General features: G+C 58.5%; 1 pseudogene; it reads right to left on the reverse strand.

Annotated features, from left to right (window-relative positions):
• Positions 1 to 969: 969 nt before the first annotated feature.
• On the reverse strand, positions 970 to 6411 carry LOC123089266 (salicylic acid-binding protein 2-like; annotated as a pseudogene).
• Positions 6412 to 7042: the final 631 nt, after the last annotated feature.

Here is a 7042-nt window from a genome sequence, read left to right on the forward strand (position 1 = left end):
CATCATATGGTGCCATGAGCACCGCCATATTCCTGAAGAGCCATGGCCCTTGATCCATCATGCGTTCCCAATCGCCGAGACACTCTGCCTGAACTACGAAGACGTTTGGTCCGACGGGTCTGAACCTCACGGGCTTCGCCGTGTTCCAAGCAGCACGCATATCCTTGTAGAACACCGTCGGGCTAAAGGTTTTTGCCGTATGAACCCTATCCAGGGCTAGCCAGCGTACGCCTTCGTTCACCGCCGGATCGTCCTCTTCAATCACCAGATCATCGAAGTCTGCATCTTCCAGATGGAGTTGCTCCATGAAATCACCAAGATCTGCCGCCTTGGCGGCATCACCGCAGCCACTACTCTCCGGACAGAGCATCGGCCACCGGATCCATCATCCCTTGGAGAGGCGTAACCCCCGACCACCGGGATGAGAGGCGCGGGGCGGGAGCACGCGAACCCTACGAGGGACGGATCTTCGATCGGTAGGAGGACTCTCAGGCGATGGGATCGCCAGAGAGGAGACAAACCCTAGCCTTGGCGTAGGGAAAAAAACTTGCGCGCACACACACATCTAGCTCACTTAGTGGATCATGAAGAGAAGTGTTTGCGGTAACATAATATGTTGCCGTAACATAACACAGAAGAAAAAATGAGTCTACATCTAAATAAATGAAGATTTGTATGATACCACACATATGTTAGTACCGACTATAAAGATAATAACATATGTATGTTACTAGTTTAAATTAGTAATACGAGTATATCAAGAGTCCACAGTTTTACTGTTCTTAATAAAGCCTCCTTTGTTCATAGGATATAAATATCATAGCTCACTTCTAAATGGGGCCTGTGGTCTCCAGAGGAAATCTGCCCATGACGTCGATCATAATGGATCGACAACGAGTAGGTGCTCACCTACAATTATTTTGATTACAAATTAAAATAGCCACAAAGTTCCATGCAGCACTTGTGAAACATCATCTGTCTGAAATTGAGTACGATATAAATGTCTTGGAACTTGCGGCTATTTTTTAATAATAAAAAAAATATCGGCCGGCCCGACCATGAGGTAGCAAGAGCAGTACGTACTGTAGATTGATCAGTAACAAAGGCCGGCAACGACGGCCACAGTACTGACAAATCAAAAATTAATACCGGCAACGAGCAACGGGCGCCACACCATCGTCAATGCAAGCAGCATACTTGCCGGCGATGTCGGCGAGGCAGTGCGCGAGCTCGGCCGGCGTCGAGAGCAACGCCATGTGGTCGGCGCCGTGGATTTCCCTGACCTCGTCCACGGGGCAGTTCCGGACCATCCACCGTTGGAACCCCTCAAAGATGGCGTTGTCGTCCTTGAGGACGACGAACACCTTGCGCACCGAGCCGTAGCGAGCCTCGGTGTATGGTGGCTGCAGTTTCAGGTTGTCCACGAACATCGAGCCGACCCTCATCAGGGATTTTCCCAGCGTCAGGTCCTGCCAAAAACATGCAACGTCAGGATTAATTTCCTCTTTGGCCAATCTCGATCTCAAATCTCAGTGTACAGCTTGCTAGCAGGAGCTAGCATTCCGTCGACGTTCGAACAGTTTTTTTTTTTGAAAGTCACCGCGGGAGGGGCGAAAGCCCTCCACCTGAAATTTCTTTTTCTTTTTATTGAATCACCCCCCGGGGGGAGGCAGGTTTTAACAGAGGGAGGGAGAGAAGCGACATCACCCCTCGACGCACAGCCGCGCCGGAGAGGGTGGGGGGAGCACAAGCCCTCCCCCGAGGCAAGCAAGATGAACTAGCCGGAGTACGCGAACACCAGCAGCCACCTGTCAATGCACGGCCGATCAGCCACCTTCAAGCGCCCCCTTCACAGGGCAGCCTCCTCCCTGCAGCAGCCGAGGAGACGGGCAAGGGAGTGCGGCGCGCCTTGGAAGACCACCGCGTTTCTATGCTTCCAAAGCTGCCAGCAGCACAACAGAACAAAGGACACAGCAGTAGCTTCGCCGACCATGGCACCAACGTCCAGGTCCTGTAGAGCCCCCACATTGTATCCTCGTCCGGCCACCTCGAGTCCAATGGTTCTCCAGAACGCGCGCGCGAAAGGACAAGAAAAGATCATGTGATCCGCCGTCTCAAGCGTATCACCGCAGATGGGACACGCCGCCTCCTCCGCAGCGACGATGGTTTTCCGGAGAAGGACGTCCCGCGTGTGCACCCGTCGCTGGGTCAGGAGCCAGCCGAAGAAGCGGACGCGAGAGGGAGCAGCGCACCCCCAAATGAACTCGGCGAAGGCAGCTTGCACCCCACCGAACCTCTCCAGAGCGTAGACCTTGGCCGCCGCAATGCCCCCCCGAGGACCCGGGCACAAAACCGAGCTCCGCACGTCGTCCCCCGGGGCCGGGGCGACCCCATCCATTAGCATCAGGAGGGAGTCCCGCTCCGCCGTGCCGACAGTGGTGAGCCTGGGTACAAGAGCACTGCTCAGCCCGTGGGAGCGCACCCACCACACCGTGGCCTCGCGATCAGTCGCGTGTGAGAGGAGGGCGGGGAAGGCCGCCGCAACAGCTCCACATGGGAGCCAATTATCGAACCAGAAGGATGTTCGCTTCCCGTCACAGACCTCCACCGCCGTGAGACTGCGGTAGAGCGGGAGGAGACCGCCGAGAGCCTTGCCGTGCTCCCCGGTCGTCCGAGCTGCCGACCCGGAGAGGAGGGACCGCCCCGCGAGCTCAGCCCAGACCCACGTCGCCCATCGCGACGATGCGCAGCAGGTATGGAGTCGATGAAGCATCTTGATCAGGAGGCACCGGTTTTGCGTCGCGAGGTCGCGAACCCCCAGCCCGCCCTCCGCCTTGGACCGGCACACTCGCTCCCACGCCACCAAACATTGGGCGCCAGACGCGCGCTCAGCCACGTTCCAAAGGAAGGCACGACGCAGCAAGTCAAGCGCTTTGATCACCGCCGGAGGGAGCAACATAGCCGCCATAGCGTACGTGGGAAGAGCATCCAAGACGGCATTGATGAGGACGAGCCGCCCGGCAGGGGAGAGAAGGCGCGCACGCCACCCCGACAAGTACTTGTCGACTTTGGCGATCATGGGGAGGAAATCCACGAAGCAGAGTTTCTCCCAGGAGAGAGGGAGCCCGAGGTAGGCCTGCGGGAACCCTTGAACATCGCAGCCGAGGGCGCCGACTGTTATGTCCAGCACGTCCGCCGGAACATGCATGGGCACGAGCGTGCTTTTGAAGAAGTTGATGGTGAGTCCCGTGGCAGCCGCGAAGTCGTCGAGGATCCGTCGCAGACGGGAAGCCGCTCCGACATCCGCCTTGAGAATAACCAACGTATCATCCGCATACTGCAGCACGAGAGGTGGTTCTCCGTCCACAAGAGGATGGAAGAGCCCGCCGTCTTGCCGGATCATCTGCTGCAGCACGTCGGCGACGATGAGGAAGAGGTAGGGCGAGCACGGGTCCCCCTGTCGCAGCCCCCGGCGCACCGTGAACCATTTCCCAGGCACGCCGTTTAGGAGCACCGCCGATCGGGAGGACCGGAAGATCGAATCCAGCCAAGAGCACCATTGGTCAGGGAACCCTCGCACCTCGAGGATTCGGCGCAGCGCACCCCAGTCTACTGTATCGAAAGCCTTAGCGAAGTCGAGCTTGTAGACGAGCGCGGGGGCGCGGCGCCTGTGGCAACACTGAATGACCTCGGCAGCGCAGACAAAGTTCTCCGAGATGCTTCGGCCAGCCAGGAACCCGGACTGACCGCAGTCGATGATGCTTCCAATCTGTCGCTACAGCCGCGAGGTGAGGCCGCGGCAGAGAATTTTCACGTCCGCGTTCTGGAGGTAAACGGGGCGGAAAGCAGCCGGCGTTGGCACCCCCGCCCCCTTGGGCAGGAAGGCGATGTAGGCCCGGTTGATCGCGTCGAGGTCCGCCGTCCCGTCGTGGACAGAAGCGAAAAGCCGCTGCAGGTCCTCGGAGACGACTCCCCAGGCCGCCTGGTAGAATGCCGGACCGAGGCTGTCCGGCCCAGGAGCGCTGGAGCGGTCCAGCATAGTCGCCGCCTCCTTGATCTCGTCGGCCGAAAATGGCCGAGTCAGGGCAGCTCCGTCGACCCGAGAAGCGCCACGGTACAGGGCCGGCAGGTCGAAGCGCCAAACGGACGAACGCGCCCTGCCCAGGAGCTCGGAGTAGAAGGAGAGGAGGGCCGCCGCCTTCCCCGCGTGGTCGAGGATGGTAGTCCCGTCCACATCCAAGGCCCGGACGGAGTTGGATCGCCTACGCTGGGAGGCGCTTGCGTGGAAGAAGCCCGTGTTCTCATCACCCTCGCAGACGGCTCGACATTTCCCGTGCTGCTTCCAGTACGCGCTCTGACGCTTGATGGAGGCCACCAGCGCCAGACGCGAGTCATGACGGAGCCTGTTTTTAGCATCGGATAAAGGACGGCATTCCTCCCAAAAATCAACCAAGTCAATCAGGAATTTACAGTCATTATCGAAAGCGGGAATGAACTTGTGTTGCATTTTCCAAACCTTGGCCGCTGCTCTGTACCTCTTCTTGCAGGCTGCCAAGCAGCCCACCGCGCACCGCCCATGACCAGCATTCGACCATGAAGGAAGGGTGGAGGGGAGGAACTGAGGGTCGCGGAGCCAGGCGTTCTCAAAGAAAAAGCGCGGAGATGAAGGGATTTTGGTGAGCGCTTCCACGACCAAGGGGACGTGGTCCGAGGTTGGCCGAGGGCAGGAGGAGAGGGACGAGTCCGGGAAGGCTACATCCCAGGCCGAGTCAAACAAGACACGGTCTAAGCGAGCCAGCGTCGGCGGGTCTCGCTTATTAGTCCAGGTGAACATGCGATCAGACAGCGCGAGCTCGTGCAGCGCAAGCCCGTTGATGAGAGAGTTAAAAACCTCAGCGCGTGAGGCATCGAACCTATCGTTGTTTTTCTCGTGGGGGAAACGGATCAAGTTAAAATCTCCAAGCACCATCCAGGGCCCGGAGATGTCTCGGGCGACCGTCTGGAGGTCGAGAACAAAGTCCGTCGTGAGAGCGTGATCGGAGGGGGCATAGACATTGGTGATCGAGAAGGAGAGAGCGGTCGTGGTGGATAGGAAGGAGGCGGTGAGCGTGAAGCGGGAGGACGAAGAGGAGGCCAGAGAAAAGACGCGGGGGTCCCAAGCCGTGACAATACCGCCACGAGACCCATCGGCATGCTTACAGACATACGACTCGAGACGAGCCGGCAGGAACGAGCGAGCTTTGAGAGAGGGGAGATCGTCCAACTTGCTCTCCTGGATGCAGGCGATGGCAGGGCCGACAGCGTTGATAGAGTTTCTAACGACGTCACACTTATCCCTATCCCCCAGCCCTTGCACATTCCAACACAGGAGCGAAAGCTTGACACACGGGGCACTATCCATTACAGGCACGGACACCCACGAGAACGAGGGAGGACCCCGTCCCGAACACCCGGCCCAGGAGAGGAAACAGATACGCACGAGACCCGCTGTAGGTATCCGCAAACAAGGGCCTAGAACACCGGGGGGGGGGGGGGGGGGGGGGACGGCGCGTGCGCATCTGCGCACACAGAGAGCCACATCGTCACTAGTCATCACCGGGACGGATGAAATCATGGCCGCAGAGCGCACGGCCGCCGCCTCGGCGGCGCTCAACGGCTTGAGGCGCGGCGAGCAGCTGGAAAGAGCATCATGAAGCGCACGAAGCCGCATCGCCCGTTCGAACAGATTGATTAACAGATCGACAGGTACATACCTCCGGCGAGCACAGCTGGTAGAACTTTGCTCGGGTGACCAGCGGCCCGAACCGCATGGAAGTAGGGAGCTTGCCCTCTGGATCTTGAGGCTTAAACTCCATGTCCATCCAGTCCATTCTCCGCTTCATGTACTTTTTAGATCCAGCAAACATTCATCAGTGGTACAAAAAGCGATAAGCTGGTGTGTATATGTTGGTGTCTTCTGTTTCCGCGTACGTCAAATCTAAGCTGCAGATTCGAGGAAGTCGATCATGGTGTGTACCTTTTCAAGCACGTACGACGGCGGCGACCTGTGGTCCGGCATGAAGGCGGAGACGAACACCGCAGCGGCGACCTTCTCCGGGAACAGCTCGCAGGCGAGGGCGATGCTCACGCCGCCGAGGCTGTGGCCGACGAGCACCACCTTCTCCCCGGGCGGGACGGACCCCATGAGGTCCAGCAGCGGCTTGCTGTAGTCACGGAACGTCGGCACCTCGCGCAGCGGCCTGGGGTCCACGCCCGACGCCGCCAGGTCGGGCGTGCTGACGCGGTGCCCAGCCGACCTGAGCCGCGTCGCGACCTTGAACCAGGCCCAGCCACCGACGCATACGCCGTGCACCACTGCACCAGAACGAAGTGCTTGCTGCTAACTTGGTCAGCCGGAGCCGCCATGTGCATACGCCGTGCACCGGAACGAAGTGTTTGTGCCTGCGGCTCTGATGTCTACAAACTCGGACGCTGTTGCATCTATAAGAGCATCTCCAACACGCCGCGCACCGGAAAAAACTGTACTTTTGCGCGCGCGGAGCCGACACAGGCGCTCCAGTAGCCGCGCAATAATCACGCACGCAGTATAATGAGTTCAGTGCATGGAGGAAAATGGCATCGCATGCGGTGCTGTTTATTTAGTGCGCCCGTTCTCGCGCACTGGACAGCGACGAGTCGCGCACGATTCACCAACCGCAAGATCTGAGACCGCCAGGCGCTGGCGTCGCCGCCCGCACCTTTCCTATTTGCTCTGCGACCCGTCGGCGCTTCCCCCGCCTATCCCCACGCGTCGCCACTGCTTCCTCCTCTCCTCGCCGCCGACCCTCGAGTGCACCATTGCGCTGACGAACAGCGCCCGATGGCCGTTTGCAGCTCGGCGCCCACAACGTGTTTGACAAAACGCTTGCAAATTATGTATTGCTTCAACTTTATGTTTTGTAAATGAATTTGATGCATGTTGTTTGTAATTTTAAACTAGTTTAAATTCATTAGTGTAGATGAGTTCGTCCTATGATTCTTTCGACAAAGAATTTGATATTCA

This window comes from Triticum aestivum, chromosome 4B (assembly GCF_018294505.1).
Source record: "Triticum aestivum cultivar Chinese Spring chromosome 4B, IWGSC CS RefSeq v2.1, whole genome shotgun sequence".
NCBI lineage: Eukaryota > Viridiplantae > Streptophyta > Magnoliopsida > Poales > Poaceae > Triticum > Triticum aestivum.